Raw genomic sequence first — 27,884 nt, forward strand, 5'->3', positions numbered from 1 at the left:
AAAACCCAGGTCGGACCTGGGTTTTTGGTGGAAAAGAGGTATAATTGTGAAATCTGAAAAGGTTGAAACTGCCTGACTTTAATATAATTGCATATGCTGGATATACAGTATGGATTAATCAAATGGAGCTGGCTTCAAATCATTATATGGAACTTACAGGTACTCATGAATTAGTTTCAATTAGGGAGATCACCATGCAACTTGTAAATAGCAAAATATTAAAAAGTTTTAAGAATGTTTTCAACACTCAAATATCTTTTGCAGATATTTCTTTATGGGAAGCTGTTGTTTAACTTCTGATAACGTGATAACTGTTAGAAAGCAGTGCACTCCTGCACTGACTACTCACTGTGCACACATGGTGGGCACTAGGACCCAGAGTCTGCAGGGAGGGCCATCCTCTAACCTGATGTGCTTCTGCACATGTGACTGCAACCATCTTATATTGTTTTAGAAGAGACAAAGAGATGCTTATTGCAACATAATTTATGTGAGAAATGTGTGAAGCTGTGGACCTACAGGCACTAGCTAGCAAAGGGCCAGATGGACTTGCAAGTATGAGGTGGGAGAACTATAGTCACCAGCCATTGTAGGATCAGGTGGACCTGTATGTGTAAAGTGCAAAGCATTTATTGTACCTGTGCTTAAAGACTGTGCTGGTGAAGAAGAATGTGATGTAATGTAACCATACCCATAATATTGTCCTACACCATCTGACATGCCAAGTATTTGAGCTGGAGGGAGAGAAAAAGCTGCTGTGACTATATTCATCTTCTTTTAAATCATAAGCATAAGAAGAGATATAAAGTGGTATATTTTTTTAAAGAGAAGGTCTGGCACCCAAATTATTCAATGAGAACTGTTGCTGCATATGTCTATAACGGTATCTATATGTGTGACTGTTAGAAACCCTGCATGGACAGGGACCCCCTTCTTAGGTATTGCCCATACCATGGAGAGCTAACCTGAGGCATATAGAGTTGTATCACTCCAAATGCACCTTGCTCCACACCTCACACTGAAGGGGGCATTACACCTTCAGAAAGCTGTTCCAGCACCTCTGCACACTACCGACAAGCAGCATACATTCACTGGCTGGTGAGCTGTATAGGACCCTGTTCCACTCAAGCTTTGCTCCATTATCAGTGTGCATGTAACAGTGCGTTTCACAGAAATGTTAGTGACTAATGCAAAGAAACCCGTTTGTGAGAGCTGTATTGCAGGGAAACAAAGACGTCAGTCAATTATAAAATCATCACACAGAGCTACAAAACCATGAGAAATAGTACATTTAGATGTGTGTGGTCCAATAGACGTAAAGTCTGTGAGAGAATACAGATACTTTGTGACATTTATAGATTACTTCACAAGGATGACACGTGTACTTCATCAGAGAGAAATCTGAAGTAGCAAAAAAGTATACAGTTTACAAGAGACTTGTAGAAAGGTTACAGACCCAAGACCCTGAGATCTGATGATGGTGGAGAATATCTTAACAGAGAGGTGGAACACTTCTTAAGAAAGTATGAAATAGAGCATCAATTGTTCATTGCATATACTCTTGAGCAAAATGGTGTAACTAGTACACTAGTAGAGAGCACAAGGTGAATGCTATAGAACATAGGCATAGACAAGCAGTTTTGAGCAGAAGCCATGTCCACAGCAGTTTATCTTAGAACCCATTCTCATACAGTTGGCCTAAATTACATAAACACCTACTGAAGTATGGTCAAAGACAAAATCAAGTGGAAGACATTTTAGAACCTTTAGAAGTACAGCTTATGTGCATATAGAAATAGAGAAAAGATGAAAGCTGGATTCAAAGTCAGTAAAGTGCATTATGCTTGGCTATTGTCATGAAAGCAAAGGTTACAAATTGTGTAATCCAAATACCAGAAAGATTGATAAAGAAACAACACAAATTGAAGAAAATGTGGAAGCTGATTGGAATAGCAAGTACATGTCACAGGATATGCCAGCAACTGAAGACATATCTGAGCCAGAGACTATCACCATAGTAGTTCAGCCTCAGAAAGGAACTGCTGCAAGGTCAAATATTGGCAAGCCACATAGGAGATATGATGAGGAATTTGCAAACCTTGCCTTCAGTGAGTATCGTGATATCCAAAAGCCAAAACCAAAGTCTGGACAGTGAAATCCAAGATACAGATATGCCCGCATGCATCTTTGCCAGTTGTAGGGCCAAACACGCCATGCATGGCATCATTCGCGCACCCGCAAACAGGTACACACGCTGCGTTTGCACCATGGCATAGCTTGGTGAACGTGGCCGCAGCTAATCACATGGCATGATGCATGCGCATATTTGCAGCACGATTGGCAAAGATGCAAGAGGACACATCTGTAGGTAAAGAGGCCTTGAAAAATGTAAAAACCACAAGTGTGAAAAGTATAAATAATCATGATAGCTGCAGCAGTCCCAGGTTCGTGAGTTAAGAGACTGTTATTAAGGCCCATTCTATCAATTTGCCTTCTGAGAATGCCAAGTTGAAGTCACATAATGTGCTGATGCCTTTTTATGTTTCTAACCCAATTTACTGTATTTTACAGGTCACTACAGAAAAACTGAAATTAAATGTTTGTGTAACATAAAGAAGCTTTTGGCAAGGGCATACATGTGCATATCATATCAGATATACAACCGTTGCTAAAATTGGTATTATCACTGTGATTGATTATTTCAGACCTTTTATATGAGAAATTAAAAGTTTTTTATTTTTAACATATTGATAGGTGCTGATTTATTGCGCTGTGTTTTGCTTTGCTAGATAAATGTTAAGTAGAATCTGATTTCTTGCTTGGGAAACATCTCCAATTCTAAAAACTCTCACTTTAGTAAATACAATATACCCCTAGATTAGAGAATGGCCCTCCCTGCAGACTTTGGGTCCTAGCGCCCAGCATGTATGCACATGTATGCCCTTGATAAAAGCTTCTTCATGTTACACAAACATTTAATTTCAGTTTTGTATGTATGAGGGACATAGTGACAAACAGTAGTGTCCTGCTTAGCTCCATGTGAGAGACCTTAGTGTATACCTGCATAAAGCTGTTCCAGCATCCCTGCACCACTACCCAGAAGCAGTATACACTCACCGACTGGTGAGCTATATAGGAACCTGTTACGCACAAGCTTTGCTGAATTACCAGTGTACATGTAACAGTGAGTATGGCTGTACCTGTTATCTTTCAATAAACCAACAACACTGGTAAAGCTACTGAGCTGTTCATAATTTGAGTCATCCACTGGTGTGTGCCTATATAACTCTGCAGTATCAACACCTGCCCATATATCATTTCCAACAATAGCAAGGTCATAAATAAGTTCAGTTGTCTATTGATCTATTAATGTTAATGTTGAACTATCTTAACATTCTCAAAGGTGTATGTCAATTCAAAGATTATTTCAGAAAATACAAACCCAGACTAGAGAAATTTATTCCAAAAATGTATTTACTTTAATTTTGTTTATTGTCTAATAAGGCTCCCTCCAGTGCTGTATGTATTTCAAACTTACCTTTACTTTGTGCAGCGTATGTGATTCAAAACTGCTCCTCAATAATAATGACAAAATAATACCAATTTTTAGCAGTAAACACCTGTACCACTTTAATGTGTTTAATCATTCACATTAGTCCATGCTCTAATGGAGCTTACAATCTACGTCTACATTTAATACCACACAAATACTAATAGCAAAAGTGTTAGAGTATGGACTATATTTACGAAGCAGCGGCTTTTGTAAGCTGCTGCTTCCGGGCTGGTTGAACGTAGTGCACATCTCAAATTAATATGTCATACTATATGTTAGTGACATAATTGCATTTTGTACTGTGTATGCTATAGAGTATATTTGTTTCTGGAGCTATTGGTATGGAAACAGCCATAATATTTATGAAATTGTTTAAATTTGTAAACAAATGTTTAATTTGCTATAGGAGTATAAGTAACAGATTAAAAAGTCATTATATAAATAAATACACATATCTGTGTGTATACATAAATGTATATACTGTATTTTATTTATATTATTTATTACCATCAGTACTATATCATCAGCATATTCCATTGCGCTATACAATGGGAGGCACAATAATAAAACTAGTGTGTGCGTGTGTGTTTCTTATATCTATGCTTTACCTTATATTCATTATATTCTTCTTTATAGTTTTCTTTTTTTTGAAAAAGCTGGATTTCCAACTTTTAAGCCCTCTAAATCTGTATGGCATTATGCACTTTATTATACCTTGCTTTTGTTCTTTTCCAGTTAATTTATTAGCTCTAATGCTGTTCTCATCATATTTCATTCTAAATCTACAGAGATTTATCGTTTATACAATGCTTGCTTAAAGTGTTTCATGAACCGTAAAAGTGACTTAGAAGTTCTCTTTTAGGTTTAAACAGCAAAATATGATTATGTCCCGATAGCAGTACTAAAGAAAGAAGGTTGTAAAATCAGAACAAATTGGCTTTTGATACTGCACAAAGTTTGAGACAAAGGTCCAGACATCTTTGTTTCGGAATTCAACAATAACTACTCTGATAGACTGGAAACAGCTTTTAAAAATTTCAAAACAGCTATTTCCCTAAAAATCAGTTTGCAGATTTGTCACACTCAAGTATCAAAAGTTACCATCAATGTTAAACTCAAATATATGAAAGAAACATTCAGTATGCTATCTAATGAATCCTCGTGAAAGATTTAAGCTACTTTAGTATTTGGAAAACTAGCACCACCTGGAAAATTGATATGCTGATCTTACCTTTATGGAAAACATTTGTACAGAAATATTTTATGTACTCAGAATGGCAGCTCTACTCAGCACAATGTAATTTGCATATATTTTACTGTTACAGTTTATGAATGTTTCACTTGTCTCCAAAAAGGATGTAAGCACCTTTAACACTCTTTTAAATGCTTAAAAGAGTTAAACATTCAAGCATTTACTTATTTGTTGCACTTTAATTACAGTATATAGCACATATATAATATGCAGAGCTTTGCAGAGTGTTTAATCATTCACATTAGTTCATGCTCCAGTGGAGCTTGCAGTCTAAATCTTATACTACACAAATGCTAATAGTAAAAGTGTGTTTTCAGACTGTGGGTGGATACTGGAGCACCCCAAAATGAAAAACACAATACAGATAGTGCCCAGGTCAGAATAGAACCTATATCTCTATGAAAAAGCGATGTTAACAAGTGTGCCACCGGCATCACGTTAAACCATAATTTGTCCCAATAATGAGTGCACCAGGTTCCTGTTGATGTATTAGGTATTGTGGTCTCATGTGTCTCATATTCATTTGTTATAAATAGCTCTTTTGCTCTCATTAATCTTTTATCCTCCCTCTTTGGGACTATAATGTATTTTCTTTGAAACTTTACAACATCATTTCGTCTGCTAGCTAAGCTACAGTGTGAAATCACATACACATTAAAAATAATCACCTTTAAGATAAAAAGGTGCAACTATCTAATCAGCTGTAACTATAGCAATAAATTACTATGGAATAATAATTAAATGTTCCCTTGTTACCAAAGCCTTTGTGAAAACAGAAGCATTGATTATTTCTGTTAATTTTACCTACTTATATTAAGCACTTATAATGTCTTAATGTATTTTAGTGCAACTTCAGCTTTTTATTCAGAGTATAATTAGTCTGTTAAAAAAGCCAATAATTTGCTGTCTGGCTAGACTACCTAATAAAACAAAGCTGTATTCCCTTGAAATTTGCAGGAAGTCTGAAAAAAGTAACGTTAAACTCTTACTAGTCTTTAATTTAATGCTCAAGTCCGATTAGTAAGTTATTTTCTTTTACACTGTATTCTATATTTTATAACTAAAAACTAAACATAGTATACTATTCATAAACATATAGTAAGAAACAAATAATCTTTAATATAAATCATTATGCATTTCAAGTGTGAACCCAGAGAACTGCTACAACAACATTCCAAAAGAATCAAACATATTAATACTATAATAATTACTATTATTATAATGTATTATTAATATTATTTAGAATGTAGGGGGAAACCAGAGCACCTGGAGGAAACCCATGTAAGGAGAACATACAAACTCCACAGATGTAGGCTCTTAGCAGCAGTTGCATGTTTTGCATCATGTACTACCACAGCACTGTGAGGCAGCAATACTAACCATGTTTTCACAATCTTATATATAAAATGCATTGGTCTGTCTGTTTGTCTGTCCGGTTATGCATTCAGACACCCCTGCACTGATTGGGATGAAACTAAGGCTAGGTGGTCCATTTGGATCCTGGCCAGATTTTAGGGGGGTTAGGGTCCTGGTTGGACCTCTCCTTGGTGTACGTTGGGCAGAACTTTGACCCGGGGTGCGTGTTCTGAGACTTCCACTGTGTCACAAATCGTGGTCTTAGCTGCCCATACAGGGTTAAACATCATTCATTGCTGTGTCTAAAACCTTAAACAGACTATCCCAGTGATTACTGCTCAACTGGCTGGTCATCTGGTCAGCCTGACCAATTACCTGTTACTACTACCTATATATTTCCAGGCCTAGGAAAGACTCATTGCCTAAACAACTGTGTTCCTTCCTGAGGATCGTTCCAGGCTCAGTGTCTCCTGTGTTTCCAGAGATTTCTCCTGTGGATACTTTCCTTGCTGAAACTCAACCATTACTCACTTGTACCATCGCTGTTTGCCTTTCAGCACTGCGGCTTCTATGCTGCATACAGATAACCACCGGGACTGTTTACCATCGCCGCTGTATACCATATCAGCGCTGCAGCATCCACGCCGCTCACAGACCGCTTACTTTTGTCTGCATTCCATCTACCACTGTTTCAACTCTCAGTGCCACAGCTTCCACGCCGCACACAAACTGATCATCGTTGTCTGGATTCCATCTACCACTGTGACCATCTATCAGTGCTGTAGCTCTCACACTGCACACAGTCTGCTTCCTACTCCAGCTCCAGTTCTGCCAGTGTACCTGCGGTGCATACCATCTGTTGTAGCCACACATCTTATCACCTGCGTGGATTCCACTCTGCGTTGTGTGAGCATCATCTGGACTGTGCTGCAAGTATCATTACACTCTGGCTATAGTGGGTTACTCCATAATCTAGGTTGACTATTTTGGTTATCCTGTACTCCAAAGTTTTGACTATAAAAGTTATAAGAAAAACTTAAAGAAAGTATTATAAATATTTTTTTTGTATTATTCTAATCATTTTTATAGTCAAAACTCTGGAGTAAAAAGTGTATTACAGGTGAGGCACTGCTTCCCATGTCTACCTTTCCATACATCCCTGATCAAAACACACCAAATTTACAGCACTATATACTGCTGCACCTTTGTATAATGCCCTCGGGTTCATACACAGTGGAGTCATATTATTATGACCACCAGCTAATAGCCAGAGTAACTGCCGTGTGCAACACGGACAGCAGCTTAATGGACTGGGAGTGGCTCAATAAGGTGCTGGTAGGTGGGTACAGGTGAATTTTGTTGATATGCTTGTTACTGTTATAAGAAAGAATAATCGTATCTCATATTCATCATTGAAGTCATAATCTGATCTGACAAGCTAAATCCATATCTGTATACATCTATATAAATCCTTGTACACATAAACTGGCATCTGGTAATATGAGTCTTTGATAATGAGCTTAATTGCATCACACTCTCAATGAAACATCTTTAAAACAGCAGCACATTTCCCATAGTCCATACGTACAGTATGGTCATCAACATTCCTATGGTATTGTAAACAGTGAAAATGGACTCTTTTATAGTCAGTTACATTGAGTAATGGTATCAATGGTTTATCTCCTTATCCTATCACCTCCTCTTATTTTGTAATTTAGAGAATAATTTGTTATCAATTGTAACACCATTAAGGGCAATTCTGCTCAGCAATTTTAGATAGGCTTGATTCTTATCGCTTATAATTACACCTTAGTATTTATGTAACTCCAATGAATTCATCATTATTTTTTATAGATGGATGTAGTGCACTAGAAGGAATGTAAATCACACTCACACGTTCCCCATGCCGCTTCTGCTGTTTAACAATATGAAAAAACATTGATTGATAAATGAGAGCACGTTGACGAGGTGTGTGAACTGTATAAGTAAGGAAAAGGGGCTTCTGCTGCAGCTAACATGCTGTGCCTGACCCACTGATGTGCAAAATATTGCAGCACAGCCTTTGCACTACAGCAGAGCCATGAGAGAGCCAGGGATAAGATAAGGTACCTGTATTGGAAGAGTGTGTGTGTGGGTAACGTCTTTTGAAGTTTCGTCAGATGCCGGTGGGGAGATCAGTCGTGCACTACTGACTATCCCGTTTCTCTCTCTAAGAAGCACTCAAGGGGGTTTGTGAAACACAATGATATGTATCTAGTTATTCTAATATAGATCTTTATATGTTTATTGCTTTGTTTTTATTACCATGTCTCTCTGAACAACGAGTACATTTTTTATTTTTGGAATAGAGAGTTTTTGAGTGTTTAGAAGCTCTATCTTTTAAGTGTATATTCAGTAAAAGTTATGTATTAGACTAATTTCAGAATTTCATCTGTTATAATTTTAATAAGTGTGACCCACCCAAAAAGGAGTTCTTCTTTATTTTCCTGCTGCACACGAGAATATGGTTTTTCTTTTGTTCTTGAATTCTGTTTAACTCCGGGGGAGCAGCACCAACCATTCAACTAGAAAGGATTTGTCCTAATTATTTAAGACATATGTTGGTTAATATATGATCAATCTAATAATCTTTATATCCTGTGTGGAGTTTTTTTTTTTTTGTTCTTGTATAGGTGGGCACAGGTATCTGGATCCATGCTGACTGCAGTGCATCCCACAGCTGCTGGAGGGTGCGTGGTGGAGTATCCAAAGAGTGAACACAACAATGGTTGCAGGGTGTTTGTTCTACGAAAGCCAATAATCATCCCTTTTTGCAACCTGGATAAATCTTTTCCATTTATATACATGGAAGTGGGATTGGAGATAGAAAATATTGTTTCCTGATATCCGGGAATTCGGAAAAGCAATTATAATCAAAAAAAGGCATTTGATGTTTACCCAATGTGTAGACCCACAATCTGGTAGGAATCTGGAATTACACATGATTAAAAGGGATAAACTATTTTGACTTTACTACCCTATGTACTTTCGTATTCTCTTTTTGGGTTAAACACTCCATTGTAAGAGGAAGATCTTTTGATGTGGAGAACCCTTGGTTTCTGAAAAAGTTTTACCATAGAGTGCCTGGAGATCAATTTTGGTGATATTTTGTTTTTATAAATCTCCCATTTTACCCATGACTGCAATGAGTGATATGTGTGCAGACAGCCTATTGAACACCTTATATACCCACCAAGCCAGTGCACGGCATGCAGGGGCTGGCTGGCAACTTTTACGCTGGGTGCAAGCACGTGGCCCTGGCTTGTCTATGGAGGGGGGCAAGTGATGTAAAACCAATATGTGTGTGTGTTTGTTGCTGGGACAATACCTGCTCTGTTTACCTTGGCAGACTTAGATGGTTATCCTCTGTGCCGGGTCTTCCCTTCCCACTCCTCTGCTCACCATGTGACGGATCCTCACTTGCCTCTCAGCAGCGACTACTTGATTCTCGACAGACTTGGCTTAATCAGCATGGAGGCAGCAATTAGCTCCTTTGCATATGAATAATATATATATATATATATATACACATATATACGACATGTGTGTGTATATATATATATATATATATATTTTTTTACTCACACACTTACACATAAGGGCCCCATATCCCACTGTGCTCCCTCCATCTAAAACAATACTCCCTCATACCTCATCCCACAATGTGCTCTCCTATCATCCCCCCCTGTGTATCTCCATGGTCTCAGGGTTGTGGATAGATTCCTTTCCAGAAATGTACCCTGACATCATCAGTTATTGCCAAACGTCATTCCCTATCATCCACGTGGACATAGAGGGGGAATATAAACCTGTGGTGAGCGAACAAGTTTCTTCTTTTGGTGGCCTTTATGGGCATGGAACTGCACTTCTGCCCTCACTCACTGTGCATCTCCATGGTCTCAGGACCCCCCTGTGTATCTCCATGGTCTCAGCTACCCCCCTTCCCCTCTATGCGTCTCCATGATCAGCTCCCATCTTTTGTCTCACTCGGCTTCCCCCAGCTTCTCTAACCCTTCCTCTCTATGGCCTCCCTCAGCTTCTTCCCCTTCTCTCCAGCAGCCATTTACCTCACCTAACCTGATCTCTGCTAAGCTCTTTGTCGTGCAGGCGGTGGCTCCTCCTCCTCTGTTCTTCTGTGGCAGCGCTCGGACGTCATGATGTCACATGCGCGGAGCCAAAAACAAAACAATAATTATTGCGCTGTGACATCATATTCCGGCGAGTACGACCCACCAGCAAATTCATGATGCCCTGCCCTGCTGATTACTTCAGCAGCGCAGGCACAGGGGGAAACAAACCACTGTCCGGGGATGAGGAGTACGCATTCCTCTGCCTCCGGCTGTGCCTTGTACACATGCTGATCGCAGCTGCAGGCGACCCCGAAACAGCTGAATTGTATCGGCCTGGGGGGCAGATGGCACCCTGCCCCCCGGCCCAGTCCACCCTGATGGCATATGGCATATGCGATGCCAACGTCAAATGTAGGAGGTGGTCATAAAAATGTGACTGGACTGTGTATATGTATCTGTAAATCTGGCTCTGATACCAGCCAGTGCCTACCCAGCCATTTATCTCACTGCACGTCACTGGTTTTGACCATTTTTTTTTTTACTAAAAGAAACAAAACTATGTAAACTATAATACTTTGGTATAGTCAAGGTCTATACCTGGGTATTCATATATTTCATTTAGATAGAAACAACCCATAACTACGTATTCCTTTGTGTGCATTTGACCACTACTGAAAACTAATTTCACTAACTGTTAGTACCACTTTCGTTTTAGCTTAACATGCTAAACCCAACCCAAAGCTACATATTAGTGCTAGTACAGTAAGTACAACTTCATTTTACTTTAACATACTGACCAACATATTAATATGTTTATTTAATAATACTATGTAAAGCATTCTTTGACATAATACGCCTAACTACATCTCACTATTAAAAATATCAAAATACAAGCATTAATATTATACTAGTTGAAAATAGTTCAATTTAATGAAGCAAGTAGTAATTTATCTTTTCAGCGATAACCAAAGTGTAGACAGGTAGTCAGCATTTGGGGGAGATAACGGGGTGCCTAGAGTAACACAGGCATGTCAGGACTGTTTAAACACTGTTTTCTGGAGCTGCATAAATTACCCACTGCGTTCTTGCTTGCAGCGAAAATCCATCTGCGTGTCTGAAGACGTGCTGTGTCTGCGGCAGCTTAGACTTACTCTGCAGGCTGATGGCTGCCTGATCTGCATTCAGCGTTTCCAATTTTGTGGGTGAGCAGCGGGTGTGAGATGCTTTCAGTGGGCGTCTGTATGCACTGGATGGCACATGCGACAATGTCCACATCTGAATGAGGTCTATAGTAGGAAGCCAAACACCAGGAAAAAAAAGGTTTCCAACTAGAAGCAGAAACAAGGAGTGAGATACGGAAAGTTTTAAATGAGCTGCCTCCATGCCTTACAAGTTGTGGCCAGGAGCACATTATCTTTGACATCAGAGGGGAAAGTGGCAGGATGAGCATGGAGCAATGCTGCCATGTGCACCCCTAGGTTAAAAGCTTGTTCTCTATCATCTACTATATAAAAGCGAAAATTTGTCCTTCTGTCTTTCTATACAAATCCACAGTTTACAAGCCAAGATTGTGAAATTTTACATACGAGTGTATTAAAACACAGCCGAGGCAACTAAAAGAATTTGAAATCAAAATTAATTACTGTTAATTTTTAATTAATTAAAAATCACAATTTTTGCTGGACGCTCATTGTGGGGCTTTGCACTCAGTGCTGCTGTCTGCTGCCTCCAGTGGTGATATTTAAGAACTTTCTTATCTATACTATTTATACTCTCTGTCCTTCTGTCTTTCTATACAAATCCACAGTGTACAAGCCAAGATCATGAAATTTTACATATGAGCATATTAAAACACGCCCGAGGCAACGAAAAAACATTAAAATTGAAATTAATTACTGTTAATTTTTAATTAATTAAAATCCACAATTTTTGCTGTACTCTCATCCTCACGGCATATGGGTAAGGCCTCGGAGTGAGCATTTTGTGTTATCATGTTTTGTCATGATCTTAATGTTTATTATTGAAGAGAGCTTTAGCAGGCTTTCCCAGCATTCTCAGCTGTCTGACTATACCAAATTATGCAACAACATTGACTTCTTTCTTCGAATTGTGTCAAAATGATGAATATGCAAGGTCCCTGCTGTACTGTGAGCTGCCAAAATATTACAAATGGAATGCTTCTCAAAAATATTTTATGCTTAGAAAACAGGGAGTCGCTGTAGATGGTCATCCTAGTATCAGAGCAACAGAAGCTCTTGGCCGTGTTTATACTGTACATCCAACACATTTTGAATGCTTCTATCTCCTAAGTTTGCTTTACACCGTTACAGGTCCTACTTCCATTGAAGACCTTAGGACTGTTGATGGGGAAGTTTGTCACACTTTTCGTGAGGACTGCCTAGGGACAGGTTTGTTGGAGGATAATGTGTAAACAAACATTCTTAAAATCCCGGGCAACGCTGGGTACTCCAGATAGTAAGTTATATAATTATTAGCAACTCCAATCCAGTCCATGGCAAACCTGTAGTTAGCGGTTAGGGAATAATTTTTAATGCAAAGTAAGTGATTGTGAGCTAAAAGAGGCGGTTGTTGTAATTTGCAATATTCTAGGGAATTTATTAGCCTATATGAATTTCTGTATACCTCCATTCAAATTTCTTAGCTATAATTTAGTGATGAGTAAAGACAGCATTTGAGTAGTTTAGAGAAGATGGGTGAAGCTGACCATTTTTATCACATGACATTTTCCATTGTTTATTAAATCAACCTGCGATAATTAACTGTGAAGGATGGGAGGGGTTCATGATGCCTATATACTTCAAAGCCAAAAGGTGTCTATTTAAATGGGAAGTTCTTGATACAATTGCAACAGGCCTCAGAGTACAAAGCCAAAGCTTCTGTTTTGGAGTTGTTAATCTGATACCCTGTTACATTTTTTAAATTCTGTAGTTTGGCTAAAAATAGGGGAATGGCCATTTTAGGATTATAAATATATACCAATAAGTAGTCAACAAAAGCAGAAATCATAAGTCCATGGTTGGCTACTGAAATCCCCTGCCAACCTGACATTTTCTCAAAACTGGTATATAACTAAATTGAAAAACAGCATGGAAAGAGGGAAGTCTTTTCTAGTGCCTTTATGTAATGTAAAACTTTGATTATTTATGGAAGTAATATTTAAAAAGGCTGAGGGGGAATTATAAAATGATTGAAATACATGGAGAAAGTCAGGGACAAATCCATGAAAGTAGAAAATTTGGATCAAGTGGGACCAATACACCCTCTCAAACAATTCACCACTACTAACAACTAACCACTATATGTTGAGGTTCATGAAACTGTTGCATTTAAATCATAGCTGTGATGAGTGTTTGAATATTATTAACGGAAAGCCGCACTTTAATGGACCCCATTTGGACAGGATGAATCCATGTAGGCAAGATTGTTTATAAGCATGCCATTAATTTGGAAAATACCTTTAAGTCCTGGTTTAAGAGAGAGATAGGGTAATAACTATGGCAGGATCCCTGTTGGGTTTGGGGAGAATAATTATGCAGGCCATATTGAAGTCAAGAGGAGCATCATGACCTGTTAAAGTAGAATTATAGTGAGTGGTTAAATGAGTGGAAATATGGGGCGTAATGATTTGTAATAGTTTGTTTCCAAGCCATCTGGGCCAGGAGTTAAGTTGTTGGAGCAGTAAGATAGGCCTGAACAGACTTTGTAAATTTTGTAGACCAGCCTTATGGAGAAATTCTATACCAAGATTGGGATTATGGGCCATTGCGGCATACAAGGTTTCATGATATTGAAGAAACTGTTTGGTAATTTTATTTGGAACCAAGATAAGTTCAAGGGCAGTACATTGAAGATTTGTAATATGGGAAGGTTATATTTGAGTAAAGTGGCAATCAGTTTTATTACCCTATTTGAAGTATTTATATTTCTGGAAAGTTAAATCCATAAGAGCTTTTTCCAAGCATAAATTGTCATGCAGAATCTTAGTCTCCTTATACTTCTATCTAGATTCTGTGGATGGTTGAGCTAAAACATTTGAGTATACAGTACCCCTTCACGGTCAGTACTTAAAGATTGAAATCTATCCAATAGGGTTTTACATTTGTGAGACACATAGGATATAATATGACAGGCTTGGAGGTAGCCCAAAACAGAGTAATATTCTGAGAATGTTGCACATTGAGCGTTATGTTTTTCATTATGTAGATGACAAAGTACATTTTAATATCCTCTAGGGAGCTAATATAAGAAGGAAACCTCCAAATGAAGGAGCTGTGCGTAGGAGAGTACAATTTAAATCAAAAACTGTAATGACTACCAAAAAGGAAAGAGAAGATGGTGCACAGCCCCGTATTCTACCTGAAACTTCAGACCTGTCCAGTGATAGGGAGATTGTGGCATTAAAGTCACCTCCCAATATGAGTTTGCAATCCATCCAACTGTGGAGCTTGGCATATATATTGGAAAAAAAGGAGGCATTAGCGTTCATTGGAACATACATATTGGCTATGCTGAATTTTTCTCCATGAATGAGTAGTTTTTTAAAAACAAGGAATGAACCCAGGGATGTGTTAAGATAGGAGGGGGCCCGTGTTCATTCCCCATCTGCATCCACCTCCTCTCTCCCTGGTGGCCAGCAGCAGACTGACATGTCTGACTATAGTATCAGTCGACTCTGAGACAGTGGCATAAATTCAACCCAGATGCCCGAAGGCAAGTTAGAATTTGGTGCCCCCTCCCCCGTCACATCCCCTGACACTGTAATGTAGTAATTTGCATGCAGGCAGGCTATAGATAGACAAAGGTGGCATATGATGGTCTGACATGGAACTCTCCACTAGTGTATGGTGGCTTCTCAGGTGCCAGGAAGGGGTGCCATGTATTGGGCAGCTGTGACGGTACACTCCGGGTACATAGTAACAGCCCTAAGTGTGGTGAATATGTTGTGGACAAAGGATGAAGTGGCCCTTCAGAGCTGGAGCCCGACAGCAGGTGCCTCCATTGTCTACCATAGTTCAGCCCCTGCTCTGAGCACTAGAGTGTGCCCAGAGTCTACTATACAGGTCACCAGGGAAATGCTGTGGCCACCATATTCCCAGCAATTTCCTCATTGTGCATGTGCAAAACACTGGAAAAATGGCCACAGCGGACATTTTTTTGGCATATTGTACATGGCTGAGACACCTGACATGGGACCTTGGAGAGGTAAGTATTAGATAATATGAGTGTAGGGTGTGCAGTACGGGCTCCCCTTGGACCCATGGACCTGTGTGCCACACACATCTTGCACCCATTATAGATATGCCACTGAACGAACCTTGGGATCACATAGAGTAACTAAAATTGTATAGTGAATAGATGTACTAAACAATAAAAGCACTCCTGGGGGTTTATTTATGAAGTGTCAGTTTGTAAAACCCGACACTTCTGTTCATGTTTGTGCCCAACATTTAAAAGGGCATTGCTTTTACTAGCAAGACATGGCTAGTGAAAGCACTGTTCTTTTAAATATCGGGCATAAACAGAAACAGGTAAGTCCTGGGATTTTGCGATATGCAGCTAGTGTTTGACTTTTTCAGCATACTTGAGGACTTGCATGATGACTGGTCTCGGTCTAAAGTTGATCAGTTTGTTTATCTGGTCCCACTCTATGAACCTGGTCAATGAGGAGAAGATGAGAATCAGCATCCATGCCTAGTTCAGAAGGGAGCCACGTGGACTAGGTACATTATGTGACTTGGTTTCACTTACTCAGGGAGTCCAATAAGATGTAGTTTGTTGCATCTGTTTCTATTTTCCAAATCTTCATTCTTCTCTTGGAACAAAGCAATAGTTGATTTGTGTTTGTGGACTGTATTGGTTGTCTCCAATAGCTCATTTTTCAAGGAGGAAATCCACTGTTCCACCTCTGTAAGCTGTTGAAAATGTTGCAGTAGTTGAGCAAGTGTGGAGTATAGAGTTCTTTAGTCTGGACAATTTTTTGACAAGAAGTGGGGAGATGATATCTGATATCTCTTGAGCTTTTTGGAGAGAGTGTGAACTACAGTATAGCAAGATGAATCCCTCTCCATGTCTGTGATCTCATCTCTGGGTAGAAAGGTTGGAGAGTGAGGTGGATCAGGAGGATGAACTTTCTCCTTGATCTTGACTGTATGGCCCCCTATTGGATCTCAACAAATTTCTTCATAATGTATGAGAAGGGAATGCATATGATGACTTACACAAAGTATAGAGTAAGACCTGCATACACTTAGTGATAACATAAGAAATAGAATACAGACAGTTAAAGCTGATAAGTGATAAATAGAGCCAAGAGAAGTCCCACTGTGATTGTTTATTACAATATTTGACTGAGAGAGAAAAATAAATATAGGAATTGCTCACTCCATGGAAAGGCCCAGAGAAACAAAACTGTGGCTTTTGAGTGTGGGGACATTAGAATCAGAGTGGTAACACACAGTAAAAGTGTTCTAAGGCTTCTCTGACTCTGTTATGGGATGCAGCCACACTGTTATATTGGGACAGTGTAGCAGAGAGTGAATCTGTGTTGCACGGCTGGCGACAGGATACCACTACCAATGCCACTATCACCCAGAAGAGAAAGAAGGTCCCTTGGGAATGGAGATTAGAGGTTTTGATTCCACTAGAAAGGCTGTTCAGCTGCAGGCATTGGGGATGGCCGGAAGGCTGTTTAGCTGCTTATTTGGCCAGATGTAGTTGTCTGTCCAAACATCCCTTTACCCACAAGTAGGAGAGTCCCAGCACTCAGAGAAGGCAGAAGGTGCCGACTTCCAGATAAGATGGATGGTCCAGGAGCATGGAAGTCACTGGGCTGATGGGTAAGGTGGTGAGCCACACCACAGAGATCAACCACGCACCTGGGAAACTTAACTCAGCATTGGGACCTGAGGGCTTGGTGCCAGGGGAAACATCTGGTCAGTGGTGCATCCGCAGCAGCCGACCCTGAAGTGGAGCTGTGTGAAGGCATGAAGACAGCGAATCTCACTTGTGGTGCAGACCTGAGATTCAGACTTCCGATGTGAGTACACAATGCAGGGAGTCGGAGAGGAGTTGATCTCTTGCCTGCAATTATCTTCTGTGGCCCGATGTCATGGGGGCCACTCTGCGACTGCAGCTGTCAGCTCGATGGTATTTGATGATATGGAGCCTTAGAAGACCTCTGATAAAAGTGACCATGTCATTGGCATGCCCACCGGAAGTGTGTTTTTCATATGTCTTTATTTATGATAACCTCTTGTAAATAATTATTTTCATCTAAAGTTGTTATATACATTAACAGTGTGTGTAATTGTTGCAGAATCAAAGAGTTTAAAAAAATACTTTACAGAAATATGTTGCACAGAATGGAGACACAAAATCAGAACTCCAATATTGTGTTGCCTGAACTTTTGCACCTGTACAAAACTTTCTATTCTGCTACAAATTTTAATTTGAGTGAAATAAATCTAAAAATGATGTACATTCTCAGCCCATTATCTCTAATGGTATGAGACATTGAGGTTAGATACTCAAGGGCATTGTAAAACAATGCTCATTGAAATGAAAGTATTTGACTGCTTTAGGGGAGCTTTGATATGTGTCCATTCATGTGTCTCAAAGTTGTGCTGCAACATTGTGATATGACAGGTGTTCCCATAGAATTTTTTTTTATTATTATTGATGATCAATAAAATGAACAATGCAGGCAACGTCGACATTCGTATAACAGATACTGTAGCAAATATTTGTATGAAAGCTTGTGTGTGTGCAGGTGCATTTATGTACATTATGTACTGAGCCCCATTCTCAAGGATTGTTTAGTAGGCTTTACTGATGCATATGAAATCACCATTCAGCACAACAATTGGTAATTTTGCAGAAAATCCCAGTTTAACTGTACATCAAATTTCAACTTCAAAATATATTTTATATGTTATAAATAAGGATGGTCTGTTATGTTTTTTAACTTAAACATATCATCAGCTCTCAATCAGATTGTTTTTCAGAATTTTTTTTTTTTCATTTTTGTAAAACTCCAAACTACATTAAATTTAGCCAATTTGTAAGTTGTAATTTTGGTGAATAAATTACAGCATACTTTCTAAAACTCCTTTACCTACTAAATATCATAATTTTAATAAAAGCATGGTTCAGAAAACAAATTCTGGCATATCTTGTGATATTTTCTTAAAATTTATAAACCACTGCTCAATTCTTTCTTAAAACATAAAGCTTTGTAGTAGAAACAGGTAGGGGGGTAACCAATTTGCCGCAATAACAATACGTTTTCTCCGGAGAAAACTTTTCGGACCATTTGCCACTTAACACATGCTTGCACACTGCCGTTTGTCGTGCTATCCTATTGCAAAACTGGAGATAACTAATTTGCACGATAATTCTTTCATGGATGACAAGTGATAGGTACATGTGAAAAAGGGGAAATAAGCCTGTACCCCAAATAAAGGTAAACTAAGGTAGGGTAATGGTATTGGGTTTGAGGTTCTTAAATTGTGTAAAATGGCTGTTACTGTATATGTATTTTTCTCTAACAGTGAAAAAATTATAGAGAGCAATATTTTTTGTCCAAAATAAATGCTGTAGTTGAATTAGGGTCACATTAAAATTGGTGTAAGTATATTTCTCTGTCATTATAGGGCATTTACATTTTTTTAAGAAATACACCTGTCACTTGCACCTGCAATGTTTAAAACACCAGTCCCATCCATAGTGCACCCCCAAATACTCTTTCTGTCCATCTACTTTAAACCCATTTTCCAACACTTTTTACTTTTTCACCTTAAAAATGACGACATGTCATTAGTGGCCAAATTAAGGTAATAATTTTTTTTTTGCCTAAATAGTTATTAATGAGGGTGTCCCAGTGGATCTACACCAAGTCCTGACATTTTAGCCAAAAATAGGGGTTTTGCACAACTTATTACCTGCTCACAGAGGTGGTGAACAGAAATTTATGATAGTTCCTAAACCAGTCTTTGCATATGTCAGAAAAATGCAGCTAATAGGATAGCCCGATAACCATTTTTGGAGAAAAGTTTTCACCGTTGAAAAATTCTCGGAGCATAATGAGTTATTGGGGCTAATTGGATACCCCCATGTAATGTGTGGCAACTAATTGGGATTAGCTTTATGCTATGTAAAAGGGAAGCAGTGAATGGCTGAGGGAAGAGCTCCTATGCTCTCAGCCAATCAGCACTTCATCCATTAATTTCAATGGTCGTGACCAGTCATTGTGGGTTTAGGCACTGTACAGAGTGCAGTGTGTGTCTGTGTGGATTTGGTTTACATTTGTTTTATTTTACCAAGACCTATGGAGGCAAACGTACCAAAGAGGAGGCCACCCAAGGGTTTGGTAAGTATGTAATTGGTGTTTTTTTTTGTAAAAAAAAGGTTACAAGCTTTGGTGTCCATATACTGTACTTATTTTGATATTTTCTTTACAGATAGATTACAGGTGCCAGTGGGCCCTTGATGTCCAGACATACTGGCACTTGTTGTTCCACAAGTGCCAACATGCAGGGACTAGTCTGCTGGGACTGGTCTGCTGGGATCTGCAGTCCGCATGTAAAGAACAATATTATTAACCATTATTTTACTAATACCCATGCCCAGGGGGTGCATGGAAGAGCCCTTTATTTTCATTCTAGTGCAGGTAGTTCTTTGGGATGGGGATCTTCATTTTATTTTTGGGGATCCCACTTTCCAAAGAATTTCAGCCCCGGGCTGACCTGTTTTGGGCTGGTTGATTGTATGCCAGGAGGACCCTGTGTGTATCCATGCTATAGCAGAAACCCCCCCTCCTCCCTGACTGGTTCTGCTTGGTGCTGGTCATAATAGGATAGGGGGAACCTCATGTCATTTTTCCCCCTCTTTGCAAATTTCAGATCAGGCTCAGAGGTCCATGGCTGGTTATTGATTTGAGGGGGGGGGGTTACACATTGTTTTTTTTCATTAACTATTTATTGAAAAAAATGTTTTATACATAAATACGCCTGCACATATCATACTGACTTGTGCAATGTCTTCAGCCCGCCCGCAAAGATTGAGCTGTTTCATGGAGAACTGGGAAGTAGACTGGGAAATAGCCAGGGAGCAATTTATATACATCCAAAACATCCTCAATCTTACATTTACAGAATTATGAACTTTTACCTCGATTTGAGACATGGACTTGGCTGGGGGTACTTGGAATCCTTAGATTCGGGTGTGTTCAATTTTTAACAAAATCCAAACCGCTCTGGACAACTTGGGAATGATAACATGGTGCCAATATGACCCTTATGCTTTGTGGTATTGAGTCCACCAATATTTGGAACTGTCGAGGCCACATTAGTCTTCCACAAGATCATCACTTAACTGAGGTTTGGTTAATGGAAAACACTGTCTCATGCATGAAATAAAATGGCATATGGACTGCCATACATGTTCTGCGGATGGGGCATTGTCTTATTTGAAGTTGATACATGAAGATGATTGAGTGCACAAATATTTACATGTTGATGATGCATGAGAATAGGTTGGTGCAGTGGAAATGAGACAGATAGGTATTGTATAATATTACACCCTGGACTTAGGTTGATGCAATGTGATGAGAGCATAGGCTGGTGTGATCATATTGACAGAAAAAAAGAGTATGATTCCCTGCACAAACAAATAGGGAGCAGCTTAATTCTCAGTAGTGATCACTAAACTACTAAAATCACATGTATTAAAAAGAAAAATGGAACAATCGCTCCCATTATTGGGATAATAACAAAAGTGTTCAACCTTGCTTGTTGATATAATGTCTTATTTCAATATTAAGAGTAAAATAAATTCCTTTCTAAGGGTACGCAGTATATATTATTCTCATTTGTATGAAATTTTTAACCAATTGATTTGCACAATGAGAGGTGGTCTATCTTACGTCTTTGAGGTACTACTGAGGTGAATAAAATCTGTGCAAAAGTGTCCCTTTTGATAGAAGAGGATTTCGTGATTAACTTCTTTGACCACTCCCGACAGATTATATGTTTTTAATATAACGGAATTTATTTGACTCTGAATATTGGTGTTATACGATAGACTGGTATCTTTTGGTGATTTACAGATAAGATTGATGATGGGAAAAAGAATAGTGTAAAGAGCATAAGCTGATTTAATTGAATGCTGCTCCCATATTGGTATAATGTAATGTACAATATTCATAATTTGGAATCATTTTAATTTTTATTCTGCAATTTGATAACATTTCCAACTGTAACCTCAATTCCAGTGTGAAGCTTGAAAACTTGTACTTCTCCAGGAGCACAATGAAAGACAACTATGCAGGGCCATGGAAAGCAAGACCAGGACCAGGTACTGTAGGGGTATGGCATAATCGTGGAGGTATGGCCATCTTCCCCACAAAAAATTATGAAAAAACAGTAAGCATAGGGCCAGTGTGTCCCTCAGCAAGGCAGAAGCAGGCAAAGGAGACTGCATCTGCTCAGAGACAGCAGCCTCCTTGTGTTTGACTGGGTAGATAGTCTGCTGCAACTGACAGGTAAGAAGGGAGGGTGGTGGATCTAGACCCCCACTGGGCCCCTCCAACAATACAAGGCCTAGGCAATTAGAACTCTCTCCCTCCCCCCTCCGCTCCCCTAGATGCACACACCAGTTGTTTCCAGTTGCTGCCTCTCTTCTCCACAGTGGAAGGGGCTCTGCTTGAAAGTCTCCATTATGTGCCCCTTCTCAGTCATCCTGCATAAATCCTCTTTGACCAGAACTCGATTGGATTTAAGATTGGGAGGAAGGATAATTTATGTAATTATAAAAACTCAATACACTGTAAAGTTACAAATATACAACATTAAGGAACAAAGTGTATAAATTATATAAATGCCAAGTTCACTGAGGGCACTCTAGCAGCAGTCTTGCAGAAATAAAGTCATAATGCCAGTGGAAAGCCATTTTTCTGTAATTATTAGAGGGGTAATCAAATGGCTTAAATTTTGTCAATAAATTGGTTCCCATCTCATGTCCCCTGTCTGTACATGTGAAAATAAAATGGTGGTAATGCTAAAACACTAGCACCCAGGAGAATTATATGTTCTATGCAGGGGCGTATAGAGCCATGTCAGGGCCAGGGGGAAGAGGGCATGGCCTAATTGTGGGAGGTGTAGACATGCACTACTAGGATAAAAAATTTACATTAATCAATTTTGCATATCAGCACTGTGCCCTGGGGAGGGGGGCACTATGAGCCCCTCAGCCCGATGCAAAGCCAGGGGGGCATGATCAGTGTGATTGCTTCCCACAAAGGCAGAGGAGACTGCTGCAGCTGCTGCTCAGCAGCCTTGAGCAGTCTTCCACTGCAGCCCAGCACACAGCAGCATGTGCTGGGCTACTGTGAGGTAAGAGAGAGGGGCGGCACCAGACTCAGGCCCCCACCAGGCCCCTCCAGCAAGCTCGAGAAAATAGTACCTGCTTCCCCCCTCTTGGTGCCCTTGGTTATATGTATATTGTTAGACTGTGCATGATATATGATTTCTACTAGTGGCAGAATGAGTCTGTTGCAGGAGATGTGGGGGTACATGAAGTTCATGAAGTGCTGCAAATGGTAATCTAGCAATACAACATAGTGGTTACAGGTCAATGACTTTTTCAGGTGGACTAGTAGACCCTACCCATACTACATGAACACACCCCAAAGCAATGCTGTCCAGCAGCAGTTCTGTCTTTTCTGCATTAGTTGAAATAAATGTAGACTGACCCTGGTTAGGGGCATACAGATTAAGTGTAACGTTGATTAAACAATTTGTACTTTCCAAAAGACCTCTTTCTTTCCCCAATCAATGAAGACATGTAAGTGATGGGTAGATGCCTAGCAAATAACATAGCCACACTTAACATTTCCCCACAGAATGTTCAGCCCCTTAGCATTTATATTAACAATACATAAAGTATCTCATCTCTCAGAGCAGCCATATCATTAACTTAAGTAGAAGTATAACAGGGATTCCATAGTAAAATGAAGAGGATATGCTACAAAGTGAATGGGAGGGTTTGGCAGGGAAGGAGAAGCAAACATAAAGGAGATAGGGAAGAAGGGACAAGGGAGGGAAAACACAACAGGAAACAATGAAAGATTGGAGATAACTGGGGGACAGTGACAGTTACAACCCATAAGCATTATAAGAATAAGTAAACTATTGAGCAAAGAACTCACAGTAGACCATAGTGAGGTGGTAAAACTGAAAATGATGTGTGCAGATATTGAATATCAATACAGGAAAATAATTGTAGTAACTGGAATAATATGGAGGTCACACTAAGTAATGTTCAGGTATAATCAGTTGCACTCGAACCAGACATTTGTTCCAATTTCTACTTGGGTTTCTGTACATTGTGCCATTGTTCCCCCTCCTGTGAGGGCTACAGGTTGAATGCCCAAGATAGCAAAGAATGTATCTAGGTCAGATGATGTGTGCAATGCGGCAACCTTACCATTGTGATTGACTTGCAAGCTTTATGGGCAGTCCCAACTATATTTTAGGTTATGTTTAGAAGGATCATTTGTGAGAGGTTTTAAATCCTGCTGTTGTTGCAAAGTGTACAGTACCACTACAAGTCTTGAAATATTTGTATTTTGTCACTGTTAATATGAATGCCATTAAGCTGAATGGCCTCCTTTTGATTATAGTAATGAAGGCGGAAGATGAACTTGTGAGGTCTATCTGACAGTAACCCTCTGGGTTGGAGTGCTCTTTGGGTCCTGTCAAAAGGTATTTTTCAACTAGGATCTAAGACCATAAATTCACCAAAAATATTTGTGTGGACATCAATGAACTGGATTGGGGAATGTCTTCAGACATGCCTTGAATAACAAGTGGGCCTGATTCAGAGTTGTACGCTAATGCTGCCACTGCTGCTTCTGTGTACACAGCAGCTCTATGAAATTATTAAAATGTTTCAGACGCCAGTAGATGTATTGAGCCGTCCACTGGTGGCTTTGCAAATCCAAACATATGTGTACACAAGCATAACTTCGGTCACAGATTATTTGATTATCGCAGTCCTGAATGAACCTATGGTGCCACAAAAGGCTGCGGGAACTCGGATGTAGGAGCCATAATTCTAGAGTTTGGGATCGCAGATGCATGATGTGAGATGCCTCCGAAACAGTCGCGACACTGCTGCATTCTTTGTGATTACTCTTTGTAACCTTCCACAAAAGCTCCTATCAATCAAACTACGAATGAATAGTCACTGTGAGTGACTATGGTAATGTACAATGAGGCATATTCCATGCGACTCAGATGCATGTGCAGATTAACAATTATCACTCAATTGTGAAAACTTACATACAACTCTGAATCAGATCCACTGTTTTGGTTCCTTCAATTGTCCAAATTATCCAATCAATATGACTGTCAGGCAACAACATCTGTAATTTGAGTGAAGATGTCTTCAGAGGTTTCTTTATGGTCTTCAAGAGTGATTATTTGCTCTATGAGCTGCATAATTTATTTTTTATTATATTTCACTTCTTGACATATCATAGCCTGAACTTTACTCTCTAAAGACTGGAAATCATGTTTTGTTGGAAACATTTTAATGTGATAGAGAATCTTAATAATCTCTTGTCGAAAAGTAGGAGATAACTGGGAAGCTGAACCCTCCACCAAGACATTCTATATACTATAGTGTAGAGGATCAGCTTTGGTTCCGTTCCGTTGGAACTGAATATTTTTATTTTTTATTATATTTCACTTATTGACATATCATAGCCTGAACTTTACTCTCTAAAGACTGGAAATCATGTTTTGTTGGAAACATTTTAATGTGGGAGAGAATCTTAATAATCTCTTGTCGAAAATAAGGAGATAACTGGGTAGCTGAACCCTCCACCAAGACATTTTATATACTGTAGTGAAGAGGATCAGCTTCGGTTCCGTTCCGTTGGAATTTAATATTTTTAGAAATTGTCTCATATCCAAATGAAGAAAGCAGTCTTTGCTATTCTCAGAAATCCATCTTAGGTTTATTTTCCCTATCTTTCCCCATACTGTAGGTGAGTAGGAAGGTGCTGATAATCACATATAATGAGTGAATATGCACTCTCCTAAAAAGATCAGGTTAGAGGACAAATTCTGTGTTCAACCATGTTTTTAACCATATTTTAACTTGCAAAATACACATTTGTTTTTAGGTTCCAAAAAAACTTAAAAAATCAAGTCTAATAAGACAATAACAACTCTCTCCAACGTATGTACTTAAAAAAACAATCATGATATATGCATGAGCAATGACTAAACTACCTTTCAGCATCAGTGGTGGATTTGCAATTAACCAATTAGATGTGGTTCACTAGTGCTGATGACCATCATCATCATCTTCATCATTGTTTATTTGTACCTGTCCTCAAGCACCCACAAATGATATGGCTTTCACACAGTTATGCGTCTCTGGACTGGGCAGTATCTGTTTGCAATTATATGAACATACCTGAACTGTACTAGGCCTATGTGCACAGTACCCCATCCCACCTCAACTGTATCAAGATGGTCCTTATGCCAGAATTCTGAAAATCTGAATAGGTGTATGGATGCTTTTCTGGGCATGAGCAGAGCATATTATACATAAGTTACATTATGGAAGCTGGTGTAGGACTGACTCTGCAGCTGCCCCAGAAAACAGAAAAGTAATCAATTCTCCTAGGCATAAAAGTTTAAACTTCAGCAATGATCCTGAAAATTAAGGACATATGGCAACTTTGTGTCTGTAATCATGAAGTAAAATTGAATTATTTATCGACATATGCAATTGTGCAAGACAAGAGGTTTAGTTTTGGATTTATGCGTGTCTCATGCTACAGTAGATCACAAAATAGAACTATTTGTGTGCCATTTGGCTGACAGGCATCTATTTATGATTGAAGCAGTATAAAGAAGAAAGAATATTCCTAAACGGGGCACTCACGGATATTAAATATGATTATTCAGATAGAAATTATATCACTAAATTTGAATTGATAATAAATTTAAAATATAACCTTTAATCTAAAATTTAAAATATAGCTAGCGAAATATCTTTACAAAGACCACACAAAATATAAAATAAAATGTCCTATTAATCTCCAATTTTCAATGCTGTCTCTGTTCTCACCACAATGGTGTTATATCATTCCAAAGATGATGTACGTTTAGTACATATATTGACCTCATAAAGGGTCCTCTATTCAGACCAAATATAGTAAACATATGATATTAATATCATCTGTTGGTAGAAGTGACTGTGTAAATTAAACCCAATAAAAATAACCTGGGATTGGGTTGATACAGTATATGGTGATATTATTTATAATTATTCCACCAGATCGGTTTATAATATTGATCCTAATGTAGATATACTTAGTAACACTATATTATTGTTATCAAGGATATGGTAACTACTCCACTCAAACCTTCAATCCCATCTTAAATGGGCTCTGATTCCTCCCTATAGATAAATAAATCCCCTACACTATTTATAGGGATAGCAATTGCGACACTATAAATTCATGAAGTGTGATTCACTATTTCTAGGCACACTAAGATTAATATATAAGTATTCCTATAATTATATTTCTATGATCAAAGTGTAAATTTATGTGGCCATAACAATTTTACTCCATATATGATTTTGGTACTTAATACATTTTAGCATCAATGCTTAGCTTACATATATAATTAATCCCAGATCACATGTTTCTAATAGGGATAGTTTAACTCAGTATCCAAGTGTATCCAAAGAAATCATCTAGTGTCTCAGCTCTATAATCCCTTGATCACCCTTATACACTGTTACCAATTGTAGCGATTATGTATCATATTGTAATGGTAATCCTACTCAGTGTTATTGGCGGTCACAGGATTTATTATGGGAGGTTAAGATATATAGCTCAGCCCAGCATTAATATCTTATTCACAGGGAGTGAGACCTATGCATAGTGGCAGCGTATCGCATGCCGCATGCCTCTGTCCGGCGCTCAAACCCCGATTGGGTCAATGTACATACACAGACAAACATATAACAGTAAAGACAAACATTAACATGTATATTGCAGCAGCATGTGCCGCCTGCCGCGTGTCATCTGACGTGCGTTTTGCATAATAGCTTAATCATTATATGCAGTTCGCAGTATCTATACCATGTGAGTAGGGTACGCATCACTTCACCATTCATATTATTAATGTGTTATGATATATAAAGGATCTATTTTGGAACAATAATTGGGCAGGAAGAATAAAGAAACCGTTTTGGGAATTTAACCACACTTCCTAATGTGAGTGGGGTACGCATTGATTACATGTGACCATTTGACAAGAACTACGTCATTCTGCTTATAGACATTATTGGGAATACCATATCAGATCATTAAGACAGTTTTTTCCATTATTTATTTTTGTTACATGTACCATATGGACAAACTTTGAAGATATTGAGAACTTCATATACAAAACGATGAATACCAGAATTTTCCATCTATGATAAGGATTAAGTACTACATCTATACTCCTTGTTTTGTAATATTCTATTCTTTTATCCAGCGCCACTGGATGACACAATAATTTGG

Source organism: Taudactylus pleione, unplaced genomic scaffold, assembly GCF_031769625.1.
Source record: "Taudactylus pleione unplaced genomic scaffold, aTauple2 ptg000086l, whole genome shotgun sequence".
NCBI classification, from domain to species: domain Eukaryota; kingdom Metazoa; phylum Chordata; class Amphibia; order Anura; family Myobatrachidae; genus Taudactylus; species Taudactylus pleione.